This window comes from Somniosus microcephalus, chromosome 13 (genome assembly GCF_052327205.1).
Source record: "Somniosus microcephalus isolate GS21.2 chromosome 13, FLI_Smic_1.0, whole genome shotgun sequence".
Lineage (NCBI taxonomy): Eukaryota > Metazoa > Chordata > Chondrichthyes > Squaliformes > Somniosidae > Somniosus > Somniosus microcephalus.
This window is the reverse complement of record NC_140999.1, coordinates 176731155-176747327: the sequence shown is the minus strand read 5'-3', so window position 1 is coordinate 176747327 and position 16173 is coordinate 176731155. Positions and strand designations below refer to the sequence as shown.

The 16173-nt window shown below is 45.3% G+C and overlaps 1 protein-coding gene across 3 annotated transcripts in view; it reads left to right on the top strand.

The window, feature by feature from the left end:
• LOC147108810 (serine/threonine-protein kinase Sgk2-like) overlaps positions 1-16173 on the top strand; it is a 179927-nt gene that overhangs the window by 49573 nt on the left and 114181 nt on the right. The window lies entirely within an intron of this gene.

The window sequence follows — 16173 nt, the reverse complement described above, 5'->3', positions numbered from 1 at the left end:
TTTGAGCATAAAGCAAGGCTTTAATCAACTTGTTTCAGAACATGGAGGTCTAGTTGTACTTCACTAGTTCCTTGTCTTTACAAAATGTCCCCGGCAAGCTGGGGCCCACGCCCGAGTATTTATACTTCTTGGACGGCGCCACCAGCTGGCCGTCCAGCGTTATTTCATAAGTAGTTTCTTGATGATGAGATTTATAACAGCATTCCTTTTTGATTTTAGTGAGTCTGTTGCATTTTTTTTGTTTACTTTTTAAACGGCTCACCAGTCTATTGCACCTACTGCAATTTTACTTGCAGCAACCACATCTCCGATGACAATCTCGTTGTTATTCCTCTGGCACTTGAAGATTTGGATGAGGAGGACAAAATGCATTCAGGGCTTCACCTAGCGTTTGTTATACATAGAAATTAAAACAGGGAAAGAGGCTATTGGGCCCAATCAGTCCGTGAAGGCGTTTCACCTCCATGCAAGCACTCCTTCAATCTGACTTGATAAATCCACTAAGGTGGATACAACTGTGCTAGTGGCGTGAGTGACTTGGGCTAGCGTGAGGTTCTTTGTTTATACTTGGGTCTGGTATTTCACCTTGGGAGTCCCCTGCAGAAAGGGAAAAGAAGCATACATTATTCTGATGACAGCGAGGAATCTGTTCTAACGAAGATGGCATGCTATGAAATTAGTGTACAGTGTATGTGTGTTGCTAAGTGAGTAAGTACTAGTAGAAAGATGAATAACGAAAGGAGAATGAGTTCTGACATAGGGTCTTATAACCCCCACTCCTTCTATGATTCCAGATCAATGGATTATAAAAACAAACTACTGTGGATGCTGGAAATCTGAAATAAAAACAGAAAATGCTGGACATACTCAGCAGGTCAGGCAGCATCCATGGAGAGAGAAACAGAGTTAACGTTTCAGGTCGATGACCTTTCATCAGACCTGACCTAAGTTGATAGGAGTTGATAAGAGTTGATGTGTTGCATTAGAAGCATATTGCAGTGCCACCAAAGTGGGCATGCTCATGCATAGGTGAAAGGTTTCCTGAGTGACTTAAAATGCTGCATGAATGAAACTGCACCTTGTTGCTATTACGTCCGTGAATAATTGAGACATGGACAGCAGGAGTGGAACAAAATAAGTCTTTACTGATGGAAGTCAATAGTGAAACTGAAACAACAGAGGCTCACTAGCGCCTTTTATACAGGGGTGGTCACTGCCGGTACTGCAGTCTGAGACCAGTTATTCTCTTAAAGGTACATACACAACAATTCCTCCCCTTTTAGATAAACAGTACATAACATTCATTTAACAACTAAATGATAACTAATTACAATCACAATTACGGTTGCTAGATACATTGGTTAAGTTTAAGCAATTATAAGTTCAGTCTTTGAGGAGGCTTCCTGATTCTGTCTGGATAACGCCTCTTTGGGGTATCAGGTTCTTCTGGCAATGTTGAGTCGGGATCAATGTCGTTGTTTGGTTCATCTGCTTCCAATATTACCGGTTCTGCGGTAGCTGCAATTGGAACGTCGATTTCATTACCAGGTGTATCAGATCGTGGTGTGGAGTTGACGTTTTCCAGTGACTCTAGAATCTGGTCAGCATGGCGTCTTACAATGCTCTCCCCAACGTCCACGGTATACATGAGAGGTCCTTGTCGTGTACAAATCGTTCCTGGCTGCCATTTCTCAGTGCGGTAGTCCCGGGCCAAAACTGGTTGACCTATCTTAAAACTCCTGGTCGGCCTTTCATTCATATTCTGAAACTGCCTGTTCTCCACATCTCTTCGGACGTTTGGCTTAACCAAATCCAAGCGGCATCGTAGTCTTCGATTGAAGAACATCATGGCTGGAGTTTGGTTGGTAACCGCATGTGTCGCATTCCGGTAGGCAAACAAGAAGTTGTCCACCTTGTGTTGTAGGGGTATATCTTCATTACACATTGCCTTGATAGCCTTCTTGAATGTTTGGACAAACCTCTCGGCCAATCCATTAGTGGCTGGATGATATTGGGCAGATGTGTAATGCTTAACACCATTGTTCTTTAAGAACCTCCGGAACTCTTCAGACACAAACTGTGGTCCATTGTCGGAGCAAATCTGTTCAGGCAGCCCATTCCTGGCGAATATGGTTCGTAAAACTGTGATAGTTTTTTCCGTGGTGGTTGAGGACATTTTTATTACCTCTGGCCACTTTGAATGTGCATCCACCGCTATTAAAAACATCGAGTCCATGAAGGGACCAGCAAAATCAATGTGCACCCTTTGCCATGGAGATGCGGGCCACTCCCATGGATGCAGAGGAGCTTGTGGTGGGGCGTTTTGGACCTTCTGGCATCCTGCACAGCTCTTGGTCATCTCTTCGATTTCTCTATCAATTCCCGGCCACCACACAAACGCTCTGGCTAAGTTCTTCATTTTTACCCCACCCAGATGACCCTCATGAAGCTCATTGAGCACTCTATCCGTCAACTTAGGTGGAATTACTACTCTGGATCCACACATCAAGGTTCCTCTGCACACTGACAGCTGTTCTCTTCTTGGCGAGAATGCTGGCAGCAGTGGTTCGCCATGTGCTGGCCATCCCTTCACCGTTAAATCATAGACCCGTGATAGTGTCGGGTCATTCCGTGTTTCCTTTTCTATGTTTGCATTCATCACAGGGAGACATTCGACTATGGTCGAGTGGAATAACTCCATTGGATCCACTGCAAGGTCTTCTTCTTCCACCGTCGGCAACGGTAGGCGTGACAATCCATCAGCATTTCCATGCTGTTTAGTTCCTTTGTACTCGATGTCATATTGGTGTGCCCCTAGGAAAACGGACCATCTCTGCAGCCGTTGTGCTGTCATTATCGGTACGCCCTTCTGAGGGTTGAAAATGGAGACAAGAGGTTGATGATCAGTTAGTAGAGTAAATTTTTGACCGTGCAGGTAGTGATTGAACTTCTTCACCCCCCACACTAGGCTGAGGGCCTCTCTGTCAATCTGGGCGTAGTTACGCTCGGCAGAAGTTAACGAGCGTGACGCAAAACTATCGGCCTCTCTAAACCATCAAGGAATTTATGTGACAGTACCGCCCCAATGCCGTAGGGAGACGCATCACACGCCAGTCTGATCGGCAGTGCTGGGTTGTAGTGAGCCAATACTTCCCTTGAAGTGATTAAGTCCTTACTCTTCTGAAAGGCACGCTTACAATCATCGCTCCATTTCCATGCTACCCCCGTTCGTAGCAGGGCGTTCAGTGGGTGCAGAATTGTCGACAAATTCGGCAAAAACTTATGGTAGTAATTCACCAATCCGAGGAATTACCTCAGTTGCGACACATTTTCAGGTGCTGGGGCCTTAACAACCGCTTCAATTTTGTCAGGGGACTTATGTAACCCCTCTTCATCAATCACGTGGCCACAATACGATATCTGTTTCTTATAAAATTCGCACTTGGTGCGGTTGGCTCACAGCCCATGTTCCCGTAGTCTAGTGAGCACCTGTTCTAGGTTGTTAAGGTGTTCACTGTCATCTTCACCTGTCACAAGGATGTCGTCCAAGTAACACTGAGTCCCCGGAATCCCTTGCAGGACTTGTTCCATCGCTCTTTGCCATATCGCCGGAGCCGATGCTACTCCGAATACCAATCGATGATACTGGTAAAGACCTTTGTGAGTGTTTATCGTGAGATACTTCCTAGAGGACTCTTCAACCTCCATCTGCAAATATGCTTGTGCTAGGTCAATTTTTGTAAAACGCTTCCCTCCAGACAGTGAGGTGAAGATGTCTTCTATCCTTGGAAGAGGATATTGTACTGTGTGAAGGACTGGGTTCACCGTCACCTTGAAATCCCCACAGATGCGAATCTTCCTTGGCTCCCCGGACTTATTGCTTAACGTTTTCTTCATGACAGGAACGATGGGTGTCGCCCACTCACTCCAGTCGACCTTAGACAACACGCCTGCCTTCTCCAGATTCTCCAGCTCTGCCTCAACGGCTGGGTGAATTGCATATGGTACCGGTCTTGCTTTGAAAAACTTGGGAACTGCATTCTCTTCTATTTTTATCGAGGCGGTTACGCCTTTAAGCGTGCCCAGTTTTTGTTGAAATACCTCTTTGGCGTTAGCTAAGATTGTTGACAATCGTCCAGGAGTGACGTCTTCATCTTTTTTACTGTCCACCGTCATTGCATGAATGGAGTGCCAATCTAAGTTTATCTTCCTGATCCATTCCCGTCCCAATAACGGTGGTCCACCATTTGGCAGTATGTAGAGATACAATTTCCGTATTTTCTTGCCGTTGTATTCGACAGGCACCCTTATTTTTCCTCTGGGGTATACTTTTTGCCCCGTATACGTCGTCAAGACGATGGATGTCTCTCTCAAGGGTATGTGTGAAAATAGCCGCTCGTAGTCTCGTCGATTCATGACGGTTAGCGCTGATCCTGTATCCAATTCCATTTTAACTTGGGACCCTGCTATCGTGAGGGTGACCCAAATGGTTCGGTGATCCTCTTTTGCGATTACATTGTGAAGTTTTAGACAGCTTAGTCTCCTGTCCCCGGATTCACTATCGCTCATCTGGTCTTCGGAACTACTGTCCGTCATCTTTTGTACTTTCTTGTACGGTTCCTTAGTAGCCTTTTTGTTGTCGCTGGTCTTCTTCCCAGACCTGCAAACTCGTGCAATGTGTCCCATCTTCCCGCATTGCCTGCATGTTTTGTCTTTGGACCAGCAGTCCTTCTGGTCATGGTTAGTTCTGCCGCAGCGATAACATTTTGCAAATCCCCGTGTCATTTCGTGGGTGCCGTATTCCTGTGGTTTTTGTTGCATTTCTGCAGCTCCCCTGGCTGCTGCTTCATACGATACTGCCACGCTGAAAGCCTTATCTAGCGTCAGCTCTTTCTCTGAGAGTAACTTCTTCTGTGTTCCTTCACTCAGGAGTCCACAGACAAATTTGTCCCGTAGGGTATCTGCCAGTCCTGCTCCGAACTGGCAGTGCTTTGATAGCTTGCGTAGTTCCGTAAGGTACTCAGCATTGCTCTCATCTTTATGCTGAGTTCTCCTGTGGAATTTAAATCTTTCTGCTATCAACAGGGTTTAGGTGTTCCTGTAGGACAGCAACAATTTCGTTAAAACTCTTCGCCTTCGGTTTGGCTGGAGTAATCAGGTCCCGCAATAGGCCATACGTTCTAGCGCCCATTAAGTTTAGCAATATCGATGCCTTTTTCTCCTCCGCTATTTCGTTTGCCTCGAAATATACCTCGACTCTTTCCACATACGTGGTCCAGTCCTCTATTGTATTATCAAAAGCAGTGATACAACCAGTCTTCGGCATCTTGCAAATCTAAAATGGCGCCTCCCGCGCTCTGCCTTCTTCCCCGATTTAACAAAATGGCGCCTCCCGCGCTTTGCCTTCTTCCCCGCTGATGAAGATGGCGCCTCCCGCGCTTTGCCTTCTTCCCCGCTGTTGTTAGCGCTGCTTTCCGCGGTTTCTTGTGCGTTTAATATCTTTTTTTTTAAATTATTTTCCCGTCGTGGAACAACCCTGTGGGACTCTTGCCTCCCTCTTCGCGGGTCTATACGCAGCCCGGCTTCGTAGCACCGGCCGCGCCCTGTGTGCTCCACCCTCTCTCTCTCTTCTTCCCGACAACGCTGCTCGGCCCCGTTGCAAACCACCCGCTCGAACTCGTGACCGCCGCAGCCCAGGAAGGATCAGTGCACTACCTGCCACCAGCCCGATTAGCTGAAGCACCGTCGACAGGAACCAGGCCCCGCTTCCGACAGCTTCTCCAGCAATCTTCAACTCCGCAACACAGGGCGGATGCCCACGGTCGATGCCCGTTTCTACTGCTTCTTACTTTCTTTTCTTTCTGGCCTCGACCTCTGCTCACTTTGCTGTAGGAATGGATCCCAGGAGGTGGTGCAGACTGTAGGTAGGTTCGTATCTGCTCGTCGCCAGTATTACATCCGTGAATAATTGAGACACGGACAGCAGGAGTGGAACAAAATAAGTCTTTACTGATGGAAGTCAATAGTGAAACTGAAGCAACAGAGGCTCACTAGTGCCTTTTATACAGGGGTGGTCACTGCCGGTACTGCAGTCTGAGACCAGTTATTCTCTTAAAGGTACATACACAACAGTTGCCAGTACACATTTTGTGGCATGCATCCTATGGCATATTTAATGTAGGCAACATCTGGTCCTCTCACCTTGATAATCTTTAAGAGTCCCAAATCTTTTTTTTGCATTTATACCTACAACCTATGAATGTGGAGGACTGCATTCACTTACTCAGTCACCTTCACCCAGACATTTCTGACATTTCCCCCCCCCACTTCCCGGTTCCATATAGGGCAACCCTCCTTGCTGCACCTCCTGCAGCAACACCTGAATGGCAGCATCCTCAAATGGGGTACCTTTGTTGTTCCTCTTCTGACTCCCATTCTTGTGCCACATCAGAAATATATTGCAGTGCTTACTGCTTACAGTTCCCCTTTAAAATATGAGCAGCAGTCCTTTAAGGGTTGCTGGCTCGCTGCCCCACCTCTATCACCGTTTGGAACAATGTGTGCATGGAGCATGAAGAATTTATTCTAATGAGCTGGCTTGGAATGTTTCAATTCCTATTTCTGCCTTCTCCAGAGGAAACTTAAACTGACTTACACTGCAATTATGTTTGTGCTTCCTTTTTTAAAAAAAAAATTAACTCTGGACAATAAATGTAAGGCTAGTTGCCTAAGATGGCAAAGTGCCTTCTTCTTGAAAGCAATTGTATGTACAACTGAATGGTCATTTCAGAAGGCATTAAGGGCTGAATTTTGACAGCCAAAAAACAGGCGGTTTGTGGTCGGGACAGATGTTAACATTTTAAACAATAGCAAAACACTGCGGATGCTGGAAATCTGAAATAACAACAGAAAATGCTGGAAATACTCAGCAGGCCAGGCAGCATCCGTGGAGAGAGAAACAGAGTTAACGTTTCAGGTCTGGGAACCTTCATCAGAACTGGAAAAAGCTGGAGATGTAACAGATATTAAGCAGGTGCAGAGACGGGGGTGGGGGGGGTTAGGAGGGGAGGAAGGAATGGAAAGAACATCCTGTACTTTTGGAAGAGGCAGGAAAGATAAAGTGTTGCAAATGGGAATGGCAAAAATCATACAGCATGAAAAATGGGGGCAGGGGTTATTATCTGAAATTGTTGAACTCGATGTTGAGCCCGGAAGGCTGTAAAGTGCCGAATCGAAAGATGAGGTGCTGTTCCTCGAGCTTACATTGCGCTTCATTGGAACAATGTAATAGGCCGAGGACGGAGAGATCAGAGTGGGAGTGAAGCGGAGAATTAAAGTGACAGGCAACCGGAAGCTCAGAGTCACCCTTACGGACTGAACGGAGGTGTTCCGCAAAGCGGTCGCCCAATCTGCGTTTGGTCTCCCCAATATAGAGGAGACCGCATCGTGAGCAACGAATACAGTATATTAAATTGCAAGAAGTACAAGTAAATCACTGTTTCACCTGGAAGGGGTGTTTGGGGCCCTGGACAGTGAGAAGGGAGGAAGTAAAAGGGCAGGGGTTGTATCTCCTGTGCTTGCACGGGAAGGTGCCAGGCAAAGGAGAAGGGCTGTTGGGGGTGTTTGAGGAGTGGACCAGGGTGTCGCGGAGGGAGCGGTCGCGGAGGGAGCGGTCCCTTCGGAATGCTGAAAGGGAAGGTGAGGGGAAGATGTGTTTGGTGGAGGGATCACGTTGGAGGTGGCGGAAATGGCGGAGGATGATCCGTTGAATGTGGAAACTGGGGGGGTGAAAGGTGAGGACAAGGGGAACCCTATCCTGTCTCTGCACCTGCTTAATATCTGTTACATCTCCAGCTTTTTCCAGTTCTGATGAAGGGTCCCAGACCTGAAACGTTCTCTGTTTCTCTCTCCACGGATGCTGCCTGGCCTGCTAAATATTTCCAGCATTTTCTGTTGTTATTTAAAATTTTTAAAATCGGACCCACTTCGGGTTTAACGGAGGTGGGGCAGGGCAGGCGGCCAACCCGCTCCCAGGAGGCGGGTTGGCAATTTAAATATTTTAATGAGGCTGGCAGCCTCTGATTTAACCTGCTTTGCAGGTTTAACAGTGGCTGGCCAGGTTTCCCAGGCCTTGGGGAGAAGGTAAATGCCTTTACAGCACTGCTTGTGGGCCAGGAGGACCACGAATTCTTCCCTCCAGACCCAAAGCTCCCCATGCCATCAGACACCCTCCATACAAAGACCCCCCGGGATCGGACCCCCCTGAGATTGGATCCCCGCTGTCAGGGATTGGACCACCTCAGATCGGACTCTAACCCCCCCTGCCCCCTCCGGTTCGCGGATCGAACCTACCTGCTCCTACGGCCTGCTCCGGAGTCCTCCCCGCCTGACTGGAAGTCAAGCCTGTCAATCAGGCTGCTTCCTGGGCGGGGAACCTGTCAATGACAGAAGACACACACTGTAGAGGCATGCAAGGAATGCAGGGAAATCCAAACTTCCCATCCAAAACTCTGCCCCCCCCGCAATCTCCCCCACCCCGACCTGCCTACATAACCTGCCCTTGTTAATATCCAGGCCTACGAGCCAATCAGAGTCAGGTATAAGCCAGACTGGATGTGGGGCGGGGGGTGGTGACAGATTCTCTTTTCCGCAGGCATTAGTGAACCTGTTGGACTTTAGAACAATCTGGCAACTTTCATGGTCCTTTTTTAAATCTTTTTTCCTGATGTTGCTCATAAGATATCATATTTAGTGAATTCAATTTCACAACTTGCTACAGTGAGATTTGAACTCAAGATCACTGATCTTTGCCATTAAAATACCGTTCAAAAAGCAAAAAACATTTGTTTACAACATTTTTGCTAAAGTTCATTCATTCATTGTTGGAGTGTTAGTTATTAGAGAAATGATCACCACAGATCAATAGTCCAAGTGGTGATTTTAGATTCCACCACTTTTTACACATTTATATTTTCAGTAAATTGATTGAACAGAGGAATTTCAAACCCAAAGTTTCTGGAGGTTTAGCTGCTCATAATTCCCTTCAATAATTCCATTTATGGGGACTTTCAGGATGGAAGACACAGCCTTTTGGAGAGAGGTGAAATCTCACCACATGGAAAGTATTAAAACGCCCTCTGGGCTTCTAACAGCCCAAATTAAAATCATAAAGTCATAAAATTAATTTCTTGTATTACACATTTGGTATAAACACAATACTTGAAAAAAAATGATTTAACCTGGAATTTAATGTGCTCGTGAAAGTTTCACACTCTTTAAACCAGAACTTTGCTTTTTTTGCTTACCTTCGCATCCAGTTCATTTGCATTCGCCAGTGCTGTCTGACGTAATAAAACTCACTACACACTTGGTTTGAGCATAAAGCAAGGCTTTAATCAACTTGCTTCAGAACATGGAGGTCTAGTTGTACTTCACTAGTTCCTTGTCTTTACAAAATGTCCCTGGAAAGCTGGGGCCAACGCCCGAGTATTTATACTCCTTGGATGGCGCCACCAGCTGGCCGTCCAGTGTCACTTCACAGGTAGTTTCTCGATGATGAGATTTATGACACTGTCCTTTGTCTTTTAGGACCTGATTTTAATCCAGCGAAAGAGCCGCTTTTACGTTGTGCTAAGTGGGATGTTAAGCGCCCCCTCGTTATGTAATAGCCCGGAATTTGCGGTCAGCGGGGAAGCGAAGGCGTTCGCCGCTGGCCCCGAAGTACACGTCGCACAAGGATCTCGCGATCTCTGTGTGGAGAACTTTGGGTTTCCCGACGATCGATTCAAATCAACGGAGTTTAGTGGGGATCCCCTTGTGCGAGCTGCTGTGATGTCAACAAGCTGTGTAAGCAGCCAATCAAAACGCCGAATTCTCACAGACGGCGAACAAGGATTCTAACTTTTTTTAAATGTTAAGAGAGGGCAAATCAAAGATTGGGGCTCTCACATGGGGAAAAGGCAAACCTGAAATAAAGATGAACAAATTTTTTTTTTTTTATTTTAAATATTTTTTTTAAGTTTCTTAAAAATTTTGATTTTTATTAAAATGGACAAATTTCACACTGCACAAAATTAAAAGTGTTTTTTCAGGCCCTTAACCTTTGTTTAGCAGTCAATATGCAATTAAAACCCCAGTTACACCTAATCCCTTTGGGTCTAGCTTTTAGTGGGGAATTTAACAGTGTAATTACTGCAGAAGAGCTGAAGTTTTCATCAGTTTCACTGATTTGAGTGACTTTACAGATTGCCAGCTCTATGTGTGTGTGTGTGTGTGGGGATGGGTGGGTTCCACAGCATAGCCTGTGTCGGAGCTGTCAATGACTGACCGCAACTTCAGGATTTCTGTCTGCCCATGTGCCAAATCCCGAAGTTGCGGTCAGTTTCAAAGGCGGAATGACAGCGAGCGCCGCCAGTTCGCCATCATCCCGACCACAAATTCCGGGCCATTTTTTAAAACCACATGTTCCTAGTCATCAGCCTTAGCGGATCTAACAAGTTTACTTTGGGTTTTTTGCCAGCCGCACGGGCCTGCACGTTAGGACTGGGGCCTAGCATCTCACTAAGTGCAATATAAAAGCAGCTAAATCTGCCATTCCCGGCTGTAAAGATCTAAATTAATAGCCCTTCTATATAATACACAACTTCTTCAGGAAGTAGCTGTGTTGATCCAAATTCCAACCCTGCTGCTGTTAAACCTGATCTGTTTACATTAGTTTAAACAGCAGTCAGGATAAAAAAAAGGTGACTACCATTCACCTGTACACAGCTTCTGTGGCCGCTCAGGAAATTAGCAGAGTGAAAGAAAATAGTTATTTGCAGGTTTAAAACCGCACATATGTGCCAGAGATGGCTTCCACATAAGTAACTGGTTTGGAAAAGTTTTTAAAACTTTTTTCCTTTCACTCTAAGAAATGGCTGGAGGAACTCTGTACAAGTGACTGGTGGCAAAACCGCTTTACTACCTGTACAAGAAAGAAAGAACTAGCACCTTTTGTGAACTCAGGATGTCCCAAAGTGCTTCAAAGCCAATGAAGTACTTTTGAAGTGTGGTCACTGTTGTAATTTTGGGAGACACAGCAGCCAATTTGCACACAGCAAGGTCCCACAAACAGCAATGAGATAAATGACTAATTAAACAGTTTTAGTGATGTTGATTGAGGGATAAATGTTGGCCAGGACACCGGGAGAACTCCCCTGCTCTTCTTTGATAGTTCCGTGGGATCCATTACATCCACCTGAGAGGGCAGATGGGATCTCAGTTTAACACCTCATCCGAAAGACGGCACCTCCAACAGTGCTGCACTCCCTCAGTACTGCACTGGAGTGTCAACCGAGATTATGTAAAATCTCTGAAGTGGGGCTTTAACCCCTGACCTTCAGAGGTGGAAGTGCTACCACTGAGCCAATGCTCAGCCTAGCAGTGGCCATGTTTGTTTGCCCCTGGTGCCTCTAGCTCTCGTGTCAATAGTGTGTGTGTTTAAACTGCTAGCAAAGGCATGTCTACAAATCACCAGCTTTGATGATGCTCTCTGCTGCTAACTTTCATGTTGCTGCTTTTTTTATATTACAAACTTGCTGTCAAGGTCAGGAATGCTGATGGTAACAAACTTTATAATATAAATGAGCTAGGAAATGGTTTTGAAGCTGCTTTTACATTGGCTTAGAGTGGTGCTAACACCACTGTTCCCAACACATTGGATTTGCAGCAACGTGTGTTTCCAATGTAATCTTGCCAGGCTCGGTAAAACCAGCTATCAGAAAGGTCTGGTTAAAAAAAAAAGGAGCAAGCACTCCTCTAAAGCTAATGTAAAAGTAGCTTGAGGCAATCTCAGCCTCTGAAATGTGGCTCTGTGCATATCTCTAGCGCTGCAAACCAAAAGACAGGGCAGTCAGAGCCACAGACATTCACAGAACTACCCCCATTCACAGATCCCTGTATGTTGTTGGGGTAGTCTAGTACATATCACAAACATCACAGTATTGCTGAGGCAGTCTGGGCTCCAGGTATCAGAATAAACACTCCAGTATTACTAGGGCAGTCTGGTATGTGTTACAGACGCCCCCATTGCTGTCTGGGTAGTCTCGTATGTCTTACAGGCAGTCCCTCAATCTTACACGAGCAGGCTAGCAAATCTCGGACACCTTCAGTGTTACCGAGCAGCCCAGTTGTCTCACAGATACCACTAATATTACTTTATAATTGGCAGCAGGGGACCTAGTAACAGGGCAGCGCATGTGTCAGGTTTTCAGTTCCACTTAGGCACTCTGGCCTCGCTGCAAGCCAGTGTACCTCATTACAATTAAGGCTGTGGGATTCAAATGCGACATTACCCTACAACGCCAATCCACAGTGAAGTGTGCTATTACTGCAGTGCACTGAGTCACCCCGTCATATTTTACATTTGATTCACTTTGACATAAAACCTTATTTGTTAAATTGTACTGCACAGTGAACGCTATTGCAATAAGCAGATGGTTTCCTATTGAGCTAGTTGTTACACTGTGCATTCAAATCAAGAACAATCAAGTGCAACCTTGTACAGCCAAGTGGCATCCAGCTCCCATCAGTTCTTAAAAACCTATTAACACCAGAAGTTGTCTATCATCGTGACTTCCCCTTTGGCATCAGTGAGCTGTCATCAGTGCCAAGAAATCTGTTTACCATCACAGAGTAAATAAAAATGGTAACAAGTGCTTGTGACAGGCTTCTCCTGGCAGAGGAGCCCTGGAAAGTAACACTATATTTAAGATTCTGTTTTGTCGAAACTAAAAATCCACGACATACATCCTCTATCAACTGGTTTATCAGAATGCATCTTATAGGTCATCCACAGTCTTAACTATTCCTCTCAGGCTTAATAACTGAATTAAGTATGAAAACACGTGATGTAAGAAAACTACTAGGCCCTTGGTCTGAGTATTAAACAAGGCTTTAATCAACTGTTTTTCAAAATGGAGCTCTAGTTGTGTCCTTCACTAGTTCCTGTTAAAGAATGTCCTGAGCAAGCTGGGCCCATGCCCGAGTATTTATACTCTCCCTGGACAGCGCCACCAGCAGGCTGCCCAGTATCATTTCATAAGTCATTTCCACATGAATGACAAGATTCATGTCAACGAGCAACCAGTAATTCATGTTTTTTGGATGGGAAACAATTGTACCAATAGTCTGTTAGGGTTAGTTGCAAATAGCTCCAGAGACTTTTAGAGGGGCAAGTCTAGTCTCTAAATGAGCTGGTTGTAGTTTGAACTTTGGAGTATGGAGATGGATGTCTGTGCAGTCACAGCCAACAGAAACATCAAGTCTTTGGACAATGGAAAAGCTTTTAAAGCTACGAGACACATCAGGCATTTTTACAATGGCCTCCATAGGAAGAGGAGCAGGCCACTTAGCCCCTCAAACCTGTTCCATCATTCAATGAGATCACAGACTACCAGGGAACACTAATAATTAATTTCATCTGAGGGATTAACTGTTGTACAGAAATTGCTTCCCTGACTGGGAATCGAACCCAGGCCACAGCAGTGAGAGCGCCGAATCCTAACCACTGATCTGCGACCTAACTCCATATAGCTACCTTTGCCCTATATCCCTTAATACTTTTGGTTAACAAAAACAATCCGTATAATGAAAGAGCACTAAGTACTTCTCCAGTCACCCACAATGTCAAACTTTTCAAGTATCATGGGAGGAACATGTTGTTCCTGACAAAATGCCTGAAATTCATGGGATGATAGATCCATTGGCATATCTCCTAACAGTCAGAAGAACTGAGCAATTGAAGAATATTTTCTCTCCTTTCTTGTTTTTTCCACACCCTTATTAAGTCACGGATGTACAACATTCTGAACATTTGTAGCTGCCACGACTCTGCCCACCCCATACCCACCCCCAGAATTATTTGGCTTGCTGGTGCCCTTGACTGTCACTCAGGCTCCTGCGACTTATTCACATCAGAACGCATGCAGGAATCCATACAAAAAAATGGGAGCAGCCTAAGGCGTCTAGACGTGCTAGACGGAAGATGGAGTCTGCTCTCCTGACCACATCCCAAACCTGGACTAGAGTCATAGAATCATAACGGCACAGAAGGAGGCCATTGGGCCCATTGCGTCCGTGCCGGCTCGCTGTAGAGCAATCCAGTCAGTCCCATTCCCCCGCTCTATCCCCATAGCCCTGCAAGTTCATTTCCCTCAAGTGCCTATCCAGTCTCCCCTTGAAAACATTGAGTGTCTCCGCTTCCACCACTTCTGTTGGCAGCAAATTCCAGGTCATCACCACTCGCTGCGTAAAAAAGTTTTTCCTCATGTGCCCTCTGTATCTCTTGCCCAAAACCTTAAATCTGTGTTCCCTAGTCCTTGTACCATCAACTAGTGGGAACAGCCTTTCCCCATCTAGCCTATTCAAACCCATCATAATCTTGTACACCTCTATCAAATCACCCCTCAACCTCCTTTGCCCTAATGCAAACAAATCCAGCTTCTCCAACCTGTCCTTGTAGCTAAGATCCCCCATCCCTGGAACCATTCTGGTAAATCTCCTCTGCACCCTCTCAAGGGCCTTCACATCCTTCCTAAAGTGTGCTGACCAGAACTGGACACAATACTCCAGCCATGGCCCAACCAGCACTCCACAAAGGTACAGCACAACCTCCCTACCCCTGCACTCAACACCTCCACCCATGAAGCACAAGATCCCACATGCCCCGCCAACCACTCTCTCAACATGTCCCGCCACCCTCAGGGACCCATGCACACCAACTCCCAGGTCCCTCTGTCCCGGCACACTTCCCAAAACTGTGCCATTAAGTGTACACTGCCTCTCCCCATTCCCCCTGCCAAAATGCATCACCTCACACCTCTCTGCATCAAATTCTATCTAGAAAGGCTACAATGTACAGTACTACTTAAAATATTTTAAACTATAGTGAATGCACACATTTATTTTGAAACTTTTAGCATTGTACCACAGCAGCCAAAGCAGTAAGGAGACTAGTTCAAATTTCTGGCATGACTGATGATCATATTGAGGCCTTCCTTGAGGTGAATCTGTCACTCTTGCGCATGTCACCTCTGGGAGGACCATGACATTGGAACATAAAATACCCAGAGTGACACTAGGAAAAGCTAACATGTTGTACGGACACCTCCAGAGTAACTGAGCAGTTTAGTACATTTGACAGACCATTACAGTACGGTTTGGACTGTATATGTCTCACTCTGATTGGACCATCTGGTACATCTCACAGATATCGCCAGCACTACTAGGACAGGTCAGTACCTCGCAGTGAACCTCCATTCCCCAATCATGGGCGCCATCTGATAACTCGTTCAGCTAACCCCAATGCAGCTAGATGTGAACATCCTTGTTTGCTCCAACAGTGGGAGAGACAGCCCTGCCTTTTTAACAGAGGATCTCGGCATTGATGGGATGGAGAAAAGGCAGAGAAGTGAATCCGCAAGGAGAAAAAGTGAAAACATTTTTGAAATGACACATTTTATGATTGATATTAAAGCCAAATTCAATGTGCAAAACCCAGATTCTAACAGTTAAGTGAAACCTCCTTCTTCACTAAAGCATAATTTACTGTGATGGAATCCTTTAACAAAATATGGATAGGGCAAGATTGAAACTAATTGTGTCAAATCTCTCTAGCAAAAGAGTGCAATTTGTGCAACATTATAACTCAACAATTCACATTAGAAACTCTGCAGGCCTATTTATTTATTTTTCCAAAGCGTGGGGTTAATGTCATGTATTTTAATTGGAAATTATTGGGTCACCATAAAAATGGTGAGATTTGTTCAGCAGCAATGACAAACATATCAGCCAACCCCGTGTATAAAATTAAGCCAATGTTGTAATGTTAATGTAATAAAGTTTTAGACTTAGAAAGTAAGTCACATTTCCCTTTTTGCACCAGAAAAAAAATCATATATAGTTTTTAGCACCAGATTAAGACACGGCTCTGCAAGCTGGCTCCACAAAGGCAAATTAAATCAATAGGGTGAGTAACGGAAGAAATTGTGCAGAGGTTGATGAATTGACTTTCTGTATCGCTGAACATTAAGTGTTTTTTTTGTTTGAAGAAAAACCTGTTCAGAAATATTTTAAAGATTAACTTAATGAGAATATTATAAGGTCAGTCATTTCTTATTCAACTGTGCACATTAA